This window comes from Chiloscyllium plagiosum, unplaced genomic scaffold (genome assembly GCF_037043375.1).
Source record: "Chiloscyllium plagiosum isolate Xiang-an unplaced genomic scaffold, Cpla_swu_hap1 HiC_scaffold_38, whole genome shotgun sequence".
NCBI lineage: Eukaryota > Metazoa > Chordata > Chondrichthyes > Orectolobiformes > Hemiscylliidae > Chiloscyllium > Chiloscyllium plagiosum.
In genome coordinates this window covers 80910423-80925712 of record NW_028270176.1, presented here as the reverse complement: position 1 = coordinate 80925712, position 15290 = coordinate 80910423, and positions in this window count along the sequence as shown.

Genomic DNA, 15290 nt, shown 5'->3' with positions numbered 1-15290 from the left:
CTCTGCGGGCATATCTTTGAGATTTAAGCAGTTGGCAGATCTGAGGAGGGAGTTGTAGCTGCTAGAAGTGTGGACATGTCTTCACCCGGAGGTTCGAGGCTTTACTTTTTATTCTAACCTACACAAGTGCCATATCAGAAACGATATGTTTCTGCCCCCTCAATCCTTTTGAACTCAATATTGTTTTGTGAAGTAGGTAATATATCTATTTCCGACCATGCCGCAGTATGACTAGGTTAAAACTAGTGATGATGAGATAGCTCCCCGACATTGGCGTTTGGACCCTTTTCCCATTGAAGGATAGTAAGTTCATAAAATATTTCTCGCAGGAATTTAAAACCTTCTGGGATATCATCTCAGGCACGGCCAGTAACCCATCGGTGACGTGGGAGACTGCTAAGGCACACGCATGAGGCTTGGTTATCTCATATTCTGTGCCCCGGAAAAGACAAAAAGGAGAACAACAGTTTCTGCTCGTCGCTCGCCTGAAGGCGGCTGAGACAGCGTATATTGATAGACCCTCCATTGCTAAACTACAGCGGGTCACAGCCCTCATGGCAACCTTGAATCCCACACTTACTCAAACAGCAAAGAGGGAGATAATACTGGCGAATCAGAGATCATTTGAAAAAGGTGAAAAGCCTGGCAGGTATCTAGCATACCTTGCCAGAAAGAAAAGGCTCCTCAAGTCATTAACGTCTATTAGAAAGAGTGCTGGTACCCTGACTTGTGATCGTAAAAAGATCAATGCAGACTTTAGAAAGTTCTATTTCGAAGTCCTCACAGGGTTGAGAGGATAGAACAACGAAGATAGAGACTTTTTTAAAAAAAAAACTTGCCCACCCGGGCCTAACCTGGAAACAGGTGTTGTTCTTGAATGCCCCCCTAGCAACCAAGGAAATACACGAGAGGCAGTGAGGCAGCTCCAGAGTGGCAAAGCGCCCGGACCAGATGGATTCCAGGCTGAGTTCCATATGAAAGTGGATGTGGAATTGGTCGGGCCACTTATAAATATGAACAATTACTCACATAGTCAGTGCTGAATCTCACCTTCTCTGAGAGAAGCAAATATTTGTCTCAATCCTAACAAGGGAAAGGCCCCAGATGACTGCTCTTCATATAGACCAATAACCTTGTTGAATGTGAATTTCAAAATTCTCTCAAAAGTGTTGTCATTAAGACTGGATGAGTGTAACCATTCATTATTAAAGAAGGCCAAATGGGGTTTATAAAGGGTCACAAATCAACTAATAACATTAGAAGAGTCTTAAATATGGTACAAGTAGGAAGTGATACTGGGATTAGTTGTCTCCCTAGAGGCAGAGAAGGCATTCGATCGGGTAGAATGGCCATATCTAGTTTATATGCTGGACTGGTTTGGTGTTGGAGAGGTCTTTAATAAATGGGTTACAGAATTATATAATGATCCCAAAGCAGCGGTGATCACCAACAGTTTAAGTTCAGATAGCTTTCGGGTTGGCAGAGATTGTCCTCAGGAATACCCTCTCTCACCATTATTATTTACTCTAATGATTGAGCCATTGGCGGAAGCTATACGAGCTGACCATAACATAATGGCTCCAGAGGTTGGATTGGGTAAGCAAAAAGTTATTCTCTCTGCGGATGATGTCCTCCTTTTCTTAAATGATCCATTGACTTCTGTGTCCCACTTAATTCCAGTGGTTAACGTATTTGGCATGTTCTAAGTTTATAAAATCAATTTTGTGAAATCAGAGGCCATGCCTTTGGGGTGCGGGGGGGGGGGGGGGCGGGGTGGTGGGGAGGGGAGGGAGGGGGGGAGGGGGTTTTGCAAGTATAACAAATTTTCCGGATGAATCCAATTTGCCTTTCGGTGGTCACTGGGGGTTTTTCTTTAATTAGGTATTTTTAATACTTAGGCATTTGGTCAGCTATATAAAGTCAATTATGCACATTTATTGAAGAAAATATGATAGGACCTTCAACGCTAGGAAGATCTCCCGATATCCTGGCTAGGTAGAATAGCCTACCTCACCTTTTATACGCTATGAGAATGCTCCCCTTGATGCTGCCGAGACAGGCGCTATGTAAGCTTTTTGGTTGGCTCGGCTCCTTTCCTTGGAGTAATGGACTTATTAAATTAGAAAAGCTACAGCTTCCGCAAGTAAGGGGATGGCTGAATTTTCCTGATTTCAAGAGGTACCAGTTGAGCTCTCTATTATCCTACATAGCTGATTGGGTGTCTTGTGACCCACAATCAATCTGGTTAGATACTGAGGTCTCCCAAGCAAAATATCCCCTGATCAATTTACTATTTATGGACAAGATGGGAGTTATTATGATCATTGTAAACATCCTATTTTATTAAATACAATGAAAGCCTGGAGGATAATGCGACAGGATGAGGGTAACCTACAAAAATCCTCCCCCCTGTACCCCTATTGTTGGAAGGTTGGGATTCCAGCCAGGGCTGACTGATGCTTTACCAGAACCTGGGAGTCCAGAGGTATCTCCTTTTTGGGATATCTGTTCAATGGGGATGTCATGATGTCCTTCAAACAGCTGCGTCAGAACTTTGGTTTGCCTAATAAAGATCGTTTTCATTATTTTCAAATACGAGGCTTTATACAAAAGAAGACCACATTGATAATTAATCCATATAAATCGGACAGGGAAAGGTAGGTGCTTCGGCCGATAGGTCCGCCCGCGGTCAGTACTCTCTACCACAAACTACGTAATAAAGTATCAAAGGACATGGAACGTTTATACAAAACCTTGAGTCAAGAATTTGGGATAGAAATCTCCTAAGAGATGTGGGAGGACTCCTGGAAAACGCCAGGAAGATGTCTATCTGTAACAGAACTCAGGCTATCCAATTCAAGATACTTCATTGAGCTCAAATGAAACCTGAGTGACTTGCAAAGTTCAAGGCAGGAGCATCTCCAATGTGTCCTACATGCAAAATAGAAGTTAGTGCTCTCACGCATTGTCTGTGGACATGCCGTAAGACCCGCATGTTTGGGACAGTGTAGCGAATGCCTTGACAAAGATTTTGGGTACGGAGATGGGGTTGGACCCAGTGCCTCTACTTCTGGGGTCCCCAAATTTCCCTTCTTTGGAGGAAATTATTCATTATCCTTTCCTTTTGTCCGGGGAGAAACATTTTAGTGAATTAGATATCCGAATGTGTCCCAGGACTTTCAAATTGGCACAGGGTAGTCATAGAATATATCCCCCTTGACTTCCTTAAGATTATGGTGCACCAAAAGATGGAATTATTTTATAGAACCTAGCAGAACCTTTTGAACTACATTGACACAGATATATAGGCCACATTGTTCAGAGCCTTTGCTTAGCCGTGGGGATGGTTCTGGCTGGTTTGGGGGCCCCAGAGGAGGAATCCTGTATCAATACGGGTTCTGTTATGACTTAATATAATTTTCAAAACATATGCATCTAGTTATTTATTTAGTTGTTTACTTTCTTTTCTCCTTTTCTTTAGTTTTAGTAATGTAAGATATTCTATTTTATGGTTTGCTGGTGTGGAAACTAGATTAGTAGTTTGTATTTAAATTCTAAATTGTGGTTCTTATTATATTGTAAAGCAGAATGCACTAGATTGTACCATTTTAATAATGTTGTTAAAAAATTCAAAGATCTTCTTTTTATTAAAACAAATAGGGTGTCACGTTCGCAATGTTCTCGTCTTCTGGGACCCTCCCTGATTCCAAAGATTTCTGGAAGATCACCATTAATGTCTCCATCCAGCTTATTTATCCATTTAGTTTTTCGAGCAACTTCTCCTAATCAGCTCTGCCTCCTCACTCTCTTAAATTTTTGTGATAGTATTCATGTCTTCCGCCGTGAAATATGACATGAAATAATTATTCAGTTTCTCATCTATTATTTGTTCCACACTATTATCTCTCCAGCGTCATTTTCCAGTGCCCCAATATCCACTTCTGCTTCTCTTTTTTGCCCTTTATTTATCTAAAGAGACTCTTACAGTCATCCGTTATATCACTGGATAGCTTATCCTCATATTTAATCTTCTCCGTCCTTATTTCTTATTTTGTTGCTCTCTGTTCCTCTTTGTAAGCTTCCCAATCCTCTGGTTTCCCACTCTCATTTGCCATGTTTTCTGCTTTCTCTTTTGCTTTTATCCTAGCCATGCATTCCCCAGTCATCCACGGATGTCTCATCCTCCCTGTACAATGCATCTATTACCTCGGGATGAAACTTTGCTGTGACTCCTAAATTGCTCCGAGAAACTCCCGCCATTATTGTTCCACTGTCTTTCCTGCTAGGCTCCTCTCCCAGTCAATTCTACCCAGCTCCTCCCTCATGTCTTTGTCCGTACCTTTGTACAGCTGTAATATCAACTCCGATTGTGCTTTCTTCGTCTCAAATTGAAGTTTAGGTTCAATCATATTAGGATCACTGCCTCCAAAGGGTTCCTTCACCTTAAACTTCTTTCTCAAGTCTGCCTCACTGCACAACACGAAATCCAGTACGGCCCATTAGCGTGTTGTCTGCATCATAAGCTGCTCCAAAAAGTCATCTCATAGAAATTCCACAAATTCATTTCCTTGCAAACCACCACCAGTCTGATTTTCCCAATCCATCTGCATATTAAAATCCCCCCACACACTGTAACTTTGCCTTTACTATCTCCTGGTCTATCATACGCCCCAGCCGCTGACTACGATTCAAAGGCCAGTACATAAATCCAACTTTGTCATTCCTCAATTCTACCCACACACATTCCACATAATTTGACCCTACTTTGAGTAATGGGAACTGAGTGATGGGACTGCAAAATACTTTAGCTTTGTCTCAAATTTATAGTTTAAACATGGAGTAAAAATATTTCATTTTAAATTACTTTGAAATGTCGCCACAGTGCGTTTCTTTGGCCAAATAGTCTGTCTGTATTAGGAAAGAATACAAACTGTTGAAGGAATGATATGAAGAGGACATATGTCTATAAAGAGATATAGGTTGGGAAAAGTGAACAGGCAAATATTGGTGTATGGAACATAGTAGGAAAAATGTGTCTGTGCTCAAAGATATTGGCGGTTGAATGGAAACGGAGTGTATTATTTCAGTGGAGACTTTGGCTTTTTAAGAGGAACCGGGCACGTAGGTTATAAAATAAAAACTTTACATGTACATCAAATTTTTAGGGAGGTAAGATAAATGTTGCAACTTTCTGAAACAGAATACATTTAAAAGTAGGGCCGATTTTCTACAGATTTACAATGCAGCGGTGTAACCACATCGAGAGAACGATGGCCACAATGATATGAAATGCAATCCATAGAAGATTCACTCAGCTGACTCCTGGGAGAAGCGTTTATTTATGGAGGAAATATTGAATTGACTGGCCCTGGATCTGCTGGGCTTTCGGTGAACAAGTTGTGATCTTGATTAATCCCAGAATATTCCAAGTCGTCTTTCAAGTTGAATTCTGAAGCAATATTTCAGTTTTTGTGAGAGATTAGTGTGATTGGATGGTTTATAAAACTGAAGAATGTCTCTGTTAAGATGATGGTGATTTGGTGTAATCATCTCATTGTGTTGTGTCTTTGTGTAATTCACTTCCCAGATAGCGATGGAGAATAAGTCATTGAATATTCCGAAGTCAGAGGCAGGCAGATCTTTGACTAACAATGACGCATTAACATTGTAAGGACAAAGGAGGAATGTGTGATTGATGTCACAATCAGATCATCCACGACCTTCTCGCATGACGGAGCTGTTGTTATTCCTTACTCTTGATGCTAGTTTCAACATTTCTGTTGTCTTTAGATACTGAAAGAAAATGACACGATTGTCATGAACATGAAGTCTTTTCCTTTCAGGTTATTGGGCACATCTTTCCATATGTGACATTTAAACGGCACTCAAAAGCATTCAGGAAGAATTCATGATGTTGTAGAGACGTTGGAGCATAGGGAAAAGGGAAAGCCTCGCTTGAAACTGCTTTAGCAATCACATTGGGTCGAATGGATAACTTTAATACAGCAGATTCCTTTCAGTTGTTCTTGTGAGGTGCGTTTCATTAGCAAGGCCAGCATTTTGTAGTCTATGTTTAACTTCTATTTAGAATATGGTGATAAACCCCAGAGGTACATGTGGTGCAGGAACACTAACAGATATGTTACAAACAGAGAAACGGGGTTCTTAACAATTTGATAGTGAAGGGAAAATGATATAGCTTCAAATCCTGTGGGCCCTTGGAGATTTACTCCTCGCTATCTGATGCTCACAAGCTATGGAAATAGTGAGACCACATTCTATGTTCCCAACAATTAAAATGATAGGGTTATACAGCATACAAACCGGCCCTTCAGCCCAATAAAACTTCGCCAGACAGAAACAGCAAGCTACGTTATTACCAGTTACCTGAAGATCTATACCCTACTATTCCCTGGCATTTTGCGTTTAAATGCTGCGTTACCGAGTATCTGTGACCTCAGCTTTTTTGTTCTTCCAATATATGCACGAAATGATTTCACGGAAATAGATCACACAATTTCAATGACAGCGACAAACTCATCAGTTCAACAAAATGTCCTCATTGTTTAATAATTATTAGAAAATCGTTTTGTCTTTTTAGTTCATTTGGGATGTTAATGGAGCGAGACCAGCATTAATTGCCCTTGAGACGTTCCAGTCCAGTTGGTCTTGGTCCGTCCAAGTGGCTGTTGAGAAGGAGTGCCTGCAGTGCATCTCGTGCGCCGATTTGGCTGGGAGTAAATATTGCTGGTGGTGGATGGTTCGTTACACAAGCCACCAAACTGTGATAAACATCTCGCACAAAAACAGACTCTTTGTCAATAAGAATATATGAGAAGGGATTTATTATTCTTCATAGAAACAACAACTTTCAAAATAAGTTTATATAATAATGAAGGGAAGTCTGTTTCTATGTCATTGGTGTCCTTAAAATAATGGTGTCAAATAACTGGAATAATGTTGGTGCTGTCCTTGGAGGATTCTTGCACTGAGCATGTGAATTATCCTGGATGTTTTCAGAAATGGCTGGATTGTCCTAGGTTGAATAAGTGCTGATACTCCATGGGATGATTCTGGTTTGTAAACTCACGACTTACTGAGCACAGTTCGAATGAACAAACCAACAAGTCCCATTGGCTGCTGCTTCAGAATATATCAGAGCTTTCTTGGCTGCTACCACATGAAATCATGTTATAAAGACAAGGCCCATCGAGTCAGCATCATGCAATGCTGATATAAGTGCTTTATAACTATTGTGAGGTTTCCTTCCTTATCATCCTCTCGGGCGATGCATTCTAGATACAAACCATCGTCTGGGTTCAAAACAGATTCAACAAATCCTCTATTAGTATCTTGTCTTTCAACTTAAACGTGTTCTCCCTTGTTTTTAATACTTTGACGAAGGGGATCAGCTGCTGTCTGTTCATTCTGCTCATACCTTTCATGTTCTTATACACGTCTGTCAGGTTCAGTTTCCTCCCACAGTGCACACAGCTTCAGTAGATTGACCATGCTAAATTACCCATCATGTGCAGGGAGGTGTGTTAGCTGTGGGAGACGCAGGGGCAGGGCAGGGGGCGGGTTAGCCATGGGAATTGCAGGAATGGGGTATGAGGTGGGTCTGGGTGCAACGCTCTGCAGAGGGTCAGTGTGGACTCGATGAGCCAATGTCCCATAAAATAACAAAAATAAAGGTTAAATCAAACAACGAAAAGTACTGTGATTCTGAAGCAAAGAAGAAACAGAGTGCTGGGGAAACGAAATAGGTTTGGTAGCCTCTGTCGAGAGAAAAACAGAGTCAGCATTTTGGGTTCACTCACCATGCATCAGATCTGGAAGCAACTGAAGTCTTATTTCCACAATGAGGAGGTCACAGAGCTGTGCAGTCTCACACCAGGGAGAGGACTATATTCAAAATGTCCATCAACCATTTTGATTCTAGAACTTGCCAGGCAGTAGTAGGGGACATATCCATTTTGCCAGAGTCCCATCATCTCACGTATTCACGAGGTGACAGAGGCCACCTCTGTCCAGTGAGGTGAATACATTGGTTCTGTCTAAACAGAAGAAGCAACCTAAAATCTTTTTTGGAAATATTAGAGAACAGGATTACTGGCAGAAGTGAGGAAATTAAGAAATTTAGAATTGATAAAGTCGAAGTAATGGCAAAAAAAAACATTGTGTTGAAGGTTGGTAAGCTGCTGGACGATATGAGTGATGAATTTAGCGGGCTACAGAGATAGGGTTGGAGAATTGAGCTTGCTGTATAACTCTGTTCGGAGCTGGTGCAGGTGCGATGGGTCAATGCCCTCCTTCTTTCCTGCCTTTTCTGTAATTATATGAGGGAGGTCAAAGTTCTTTATGTTCTGTAATGGATCCTGCAGACTGGAAAGCAGACACTTTGACGACACATGTTGACAACAGGACGGAGAATGAAAACAGAAAATCAACTGGGGGATAGGTTTATATCATTAGTGAGGAAAGTAGCGCAATTTTTGTAATCAATCGTAAGTACATCATTGAAGAACAATGTTATGTTTGACCAGTGTCAACCAGATTCAGGACAGGAAAACTACTATTGAAAAACGTATTGGAGTTTATGGAGGATGTTGGTTGTGGCATCTACGAGAGAGGAGAAGTGGGAACGGTGTATTTGTAATTTCAGAAGAAGGTTGACACGGTTGCACACAGGTTAGTGAAGAAAGTTACAGTCCTTGGTTAAGGGGGAAGTGTCCTACACGGATTGAGAATTGGATGATGGAGAGAACACAGAGACTAGGGTCCTCCTTTGGACAGAAGCCCACGACTGATTGGGCATCACATGCATCAGTGCTTGGAATACCGCTGTTTGTAACACAAAGAAGTGATTTGAATGAGAGCAACAGTTACATTCGTTTTCATGTTGTATTTATTACCAGGTGAAAGCTTGCGAAGTGCTTTTGGCAAAAAGGATCGGAATGTCCTTGGCCACAAGTCACGAACACAATTCATGCAAGGCATCCATTGATGAGGACAGGAAATGAAATAGCAACCTTCATTACAAAATGAATCATGTGTAGGAGTTGTGGAGTGTTGTTGAGGCAGTATTTGGACTATTGTCTCTCCTTTTTCTCCTTTATAAATCAATGATCTCCTTGTCACAGAGGCAGTGCAAAGCTGTTTTATCAGAATAATCTCTGGGATGATGGTAACACGAAATGAGTGTGAATGAGATGAATGTTTAATTTCTAGCACGGTGAGAGAATAAAAGTTGACTGCATTGAAACTTGAAGATTATGGACGAACACACATTATGTCCAGAGAAAGACATTTATGGCATGGAAAATTACGTTTTGACGGGGGTACGTGTTTCTCGGTGGTTTATGCACTTCTGTGGAGCTCCCATGTTGGTTAAGCGAGAGCTCCAGAGTCTGAATGAACTCTCAGTGACTCAATGTGCAATTGGTGTGTGATCCTGCACTGAACGTCACCTTGTTCACAAATCTGTCATCAGCTGCAATGCCTAACTCCTGAAAAATTTAGCCTTCCCAACAGCTTTTGACCTCCATAGGGAATGCAAGCCTGCCTTCTCGGAGATGTCCTCCCTCCTCACCATGAACACACCACAATAATGTATCCATTGTGTACCATGAGGAATGGAGCCAGGAGGAACGACAAGGAGCAGTCTATCCGTGCAGTCTCCTTTTCATTGGTTTGTCATATTGGATCGTCGATAACATCGTCCTATTTCTGTACAAGGGGATAGAGCGTTGAATGGCCACCTCCTGATACAATGGGAGAAGCTCAAGAACCTGACTGGGCAACCCCTCGGTTCCTGTTTAACAGCTGAATGTGGTTGACTGGGTTCCTTATCTTCCGGTGTAATAGGAGACAATGAATGGGCCATACCTATTCTTATCCAATAGTGTTAATTGGCTGAATGACCTTCTCACATTCCTGTGAAATGAGCTTGAGGTGCTGAATGAACCCCTCCCTATACCGTGGTAATGCACAGTATCCAGCAGAACTGTTACATGAATGTTACCGACATTTCAACAGCACAAGCCTGAATGCTGTCCGGGTCTAGCTGCACATGGACACAGACTGCTTCAGGAGCTGAAATGGACACATTGTTCTGAACATTGCATGGTCTTGAGTCGCCATCTCCACATCTGAGCTTCTGATGGAGGGAAGACACTAAGGGGCAATTGAGGATGTTTGTGTTGTGGATCTCCTACAGAGATGTCCCGGGACTGAGGTGGTAAATGCTCAACAATCACAAACATCTTCTTTGTGCTAAATCACTGCAACAGACGTGGGGAGGTTACCCCTGATTTCCATTTAGTTCAATTTTCTTCAGGTTCCTTGATACCATCCTCAGTTAAACACTGCCTTGTTGGCAGGGCCAGTCACTCTTACTTGGTTTTTATATATTTTGTTGATGTCAAATGGTCATGGTGTATGTGTGCGGTGCGTTTCCTTCTCACAGAGGGAAGTGACCGCCGGGACATCTCTATTCCAGAGAGGAAGGGAAGTTAGATCATTGAGATAGTTGGAAGACAGGGATGGATGGATATTTGTAACGTCAGGCACTCCAGAAGTTAGGCCTAGTGCAGATCAGCCATGAGAATATTGAAGAGAAAGGCAGGCTATAGGTGCTGAATGAGCTACTCCTGCTTCTAATGTTCTTGCATTCTGTTATTGGAAGGTTCGTCGTTCTTGTTTTCCTGGAAGTCCTGTGAAAGAATGTTGTAGTCAAACAGACCAGAGGATTTTGTGAGCAATATCTGGGTACAGTATGGGAGCTGTAATCACTGTGAATCTGGCTCTACAACATGACAAATAAATTGAGACAGGGGAAGGTCTGTAAAGAGAGAGGAGGGGGCTGTTTCACAATAACAGCCACTACTATCCTAAGAAAGTTATCCTATCCACACTACACCATGTTTGAATGTCGTCAGAGCCTGAATGGTGCCTTCTGTTTCTGTGCACCAGCTACTGGAGCAAGTAGTCTCCAATTCCTCCGAAGTACCAGATTGATGGGCTGAATGGAATGGAGCGAAAAAGGAGAGAGAAACAGGAGTGGGTCCCGACTCCACCAGCCACCAGATTGTTGCTGATCTGAATGTGGTCTCAGCCCCACGTTGATATCTGCCATTGATTATCCTAAAGCTACTTTCCCATCAAATAATTGTCTGATACACCTTTGACTAAATGTAAATACACAGGCACCACAGACCTGTGGGGAAGAGACTTCAAGCTGAAACTGTCCGTTCACAATTTCTCCTTATCCCTGTTCCTACCGCGGTTGGAGAATCATTGTTCCTTTTTCTAGTCCCACTCCTCCATCGGTCACGACAAATTATCAATGCAACCAAGTGTGTGATATGGCAAGTGATATCGGTCTCAGACTGGGTCAGGTTCAGTGTTCGGAATAAGTCAGGCAGATTTCTTAAATTTATATTAAAAAAAACTAATCTAAAACTAGAGGAACGTTACTCAAATTACGTTGGAAAGATAAATGACATACAGTTTGGACATTGACAATCTGCACATCAACATTTATTTTTGTATAAATCTGAGACACAGAAACATGCACACAAAGGCAGACACACAAACACACACGGCTGAAAGCAAACAGAAAAAAAGAAACTCTGCAGAATAGTAATTCAGAAGAGCTTTGTTGAAGTAACAGTTAATTTCATGACAAAAGCAAAATTGCGATTGTTTCAATTGTTATTCTGCCTCTGAAGTGGTAAAGATGCCTGGTGGTTTTCAGCTCTCATATATTGCTGTAGAGAAGAACAATTAAAGAGATTGATCAATGGCCGTGGCTTCTCCAACAGGTTAGATTTTCTCCCTGTCTGATCTGAAACGTTCAGTAATGTTACCCAAACACTAACCTAGTCCATGTAAGGTCTCGTCGAACATTCTCCTGATTTCATGACTCCATCCCTGTTATCTGCTCCATTTAGGAATGACGTATAAATTATAATTATAAGATATGTTTACATGCGACTGCATAATGCTGATACAACAGATTCATGTTTTTGTACTACCCGTGTTAAAATGAGTATGTTATTTTCTAAAACTGAATCCTTAGTTTATTCTCTCATCTCTCATGCTTCAATACACTCTCCCCAGGGTCTTAAATGGTTCAATATGGACATCTCTCTTTCTCAGGCCTGACGTGCTCTGCCCCTGTACAGGCCATGAGGGACATGGATACGGGAAACAGCCAAGGTTATTTTCCGAGGCTGGAGGGATCCAAACCAGAGGGCAGAGATTTAAGGTGAGAGGGGAAAGATTTAAAAATATGCCTGAGGGGTAACTGTTTCACATAGAAGATAATGCTTGTAAGGAATAGCTGGCCGCAAAAGTGGTGGAGGTTGGTACAATTATAACATTTAAGAGGCAATTGATCAAGAAACGAATAAGAAAGATTTAGAGTGTTGTGTGTCTAATGCTGGCAAATGGTACTAAATAAGATTGGAATATTTGGTCGGTGCAGATGAGCTGGACTGAATGGTCTGTTTCCGTGCTGTAAGACACTATGATTCCATCGGGCCTTCATTCTAGCAAGGATGAACTGAAACATCTGAGAAAAGCTTCTAAAAAAATTGCATTTTTTTCAGTTTAGGGCTTCAAAACGACTCACAATTTATCCAGTGTAGTCTTCGCATTCTCTTGTAAAAATGCGGTGAAGCATCCTAATGATTATACCCTTTGCATAAAAGAGCAAGATTCGATAAGCTTTTCTAACTCTTGGCTGTATCTGCTGACTAGGCTTATGTGGCTCATGTACTGTACCAATGAGTTTTGCGATATTCTCTCCATTTAAGTAGGTTACTGTTTTTTACCTGTTCAACACAGCACTGACTTGCCTTAACCCACATTGTACTGTTTTGCTCACTATTTTCTCCTCTCCGTATCCCATTGCAGATGTTCAGTTAAATGACTATCTTGGTGAATGAGCTAATTGAGCTCCAAGAAGCAGTCCTCTCATCCAAGTCGTTGGTATAGATTGTAAATAGTTCATAATCTCACACTGATCCGTGAGGAACTCCATCCAGTTACAACTTTGCCACCTGAATATAACCATTTATTCCGAATATTTATTCCCTGATAGTTAACCGGATTTCCCCTGTTGCTGGGCAGAAGGCTAGAAAGGTTGTATGGCCTGATCCTACACTGTGTAATGTATTTAGCGGCTGAATGACGTCAATCTATTCCTGCATAAATCCTTAGAGCGAAGAATGGTCTCCCCCTGTCTCATTATAACGATGTAAAAACAATGACTGCAGATGCTGGAAACCAGCTTCTGGATTAGTGGTGCTGGAAGAGCACAGCAGTTCAGGCAGCATCCAAGGAGCAGCGAAATCGACGTTTCGGGCAAAAACACTTCATCAGAAATAAAACGATGCTGACTGGCTGAATGGGATCTTTCTTTACCTCTGTAACATTACTGAGTGCTTGAGTTAACAACACATGTGTTAGGTCCAGCAGCTGGCCATTCAATCCCTCGAGCTTGCTGCACCATTCAGAATGTGCATTGTTGATGTGATAGTGACTAAACATCCCTTTTCTGTGTGTTCCCAATAAACATGGATTCTCTTGTTCATCAAAGTTCTATGGAACTCAGCCTTGAGTGTTTTCTGTAATCCAGTCTTCACTGCTCCCTCGGGATGAGAACACCTCAGATTACACAACCCTAAAGAGAAAGGAGCATCCCTTTTCAGTCTGAAATGGAAAGTCCTTATTCTCAAACTGTGTTCCCATCAAACCAATCACCACTCTTTTGATATATAAGGAGTCGACAATAAGGAACATATATACCCCACTCAGTCCCTCGAACCTGTCCATATTCCCATTAACAATCCTAAATCAAATACTTTCCAAATTCAGCCTCCACTGAAATCGTGGAAAGACAATTCCAGGCAGCACAAGATCATATGAGCATGAGACACTGGAGCAGAATTAGGCCATTCAGCCCATCTGGTATGCCACGACATTTGATCACGGCTAAAATATTTATAAACCACATTCTCCTGCCTTCTCCAACTGACCATTGATAACTTATTAATAAAAAAATGCATATATCCCTGTATTTAAGACCGTGTGTGCCTATATGTGGGGGTACATTCGTGTGTTTGTGTGCAAATATCGGTAGCTGTGTGCATATCTCTGTCTGTGTTATGTATGTTCGTGTCAGTATCTAAGTTTGTGTGTAGCTCTGTCTGCATCGCTGTGCAATGCTGTTTTTGAAGTAAATACATTGAAACTGTAATCAAAGTCTCACTCGTCCTCCCTCTCTGTCTGTCCCCATGGCTCATTGGGTTCATAGAATCGCTACAGTTGGGAAACAGGCCCTTCGGCACAACAGGTTCACACTGACCCGTCGAAGAGTAACCCACTCAGACCCGTTCAAATACTATACTACGTTTACCAATGACTAATGCCCCTAATCTACACATCCATTATGGGCAATGGGCAATTAAGCATGGCTAATTCACCTAACATTCAAACTTTTGGACTGTGGGTGGAAACCGGAGCACCTGGTGGAAACCCAGGCAGACCCAGGGAGAGTCGCCAAACTCCACATAGACGGTCGGCTGAGGGTGGAATCGAGCCCGGGTGTCTGGTGCTGCGAGGCCGCAGTGCTGAACAGAGTTTTGAAATTAGATTCTTAGAATACTACCTTTTGTTCGCCAAGCTGGGAATTTGTATTGCAGACGTTTCGTCCCCTGTCTAGGTGACATCCTTCGTGCTTGGGAGCCTCCTGTGAAGCGCTTCGGGTGATCTTTTCTTTGGCATTTGTAGTGTTTTGAATCTGCTGCTCCCGGTTGTCAGTTCCAGCTGTCCGTTGCAGTGGTCGGTATATTCGTTCCAGGGCGATGTGCTTATTGATTGAATCTGTGGATGAGTGCCATCCCTCTAGGAATTCCCTGGCTGTTCTCTGTGTGGCTTGTCCTATAATAGTAGTGTTGTCCCAGTCGAACTCATGTTGCTTGTCATCTGCGTATGTGGCTACTAAGGATAGCTGGTCGTGTCGTTTCGTGGCTAGTTGGTGTTCATGGATGCGGATCATTAGCTATCTTCCTGTTTGTCCTATGTAGTGTTTTGTACAGTCCTTGCATGTGATTTTGCACAGTACATTGGTTTTGCTCATGCTGGGTATCGTGTCCTTCGTCCTGGTGAGTTGTTGTCTGAGAGTGGCTGTTGGTTTGTGTGCTGTTATGAGTCCTAGAAGTCTGGCTGTCAGTTTGGAAATGTTCTTGATGTATGGTAGTGTGGCTAGTCATTTGGGTTGC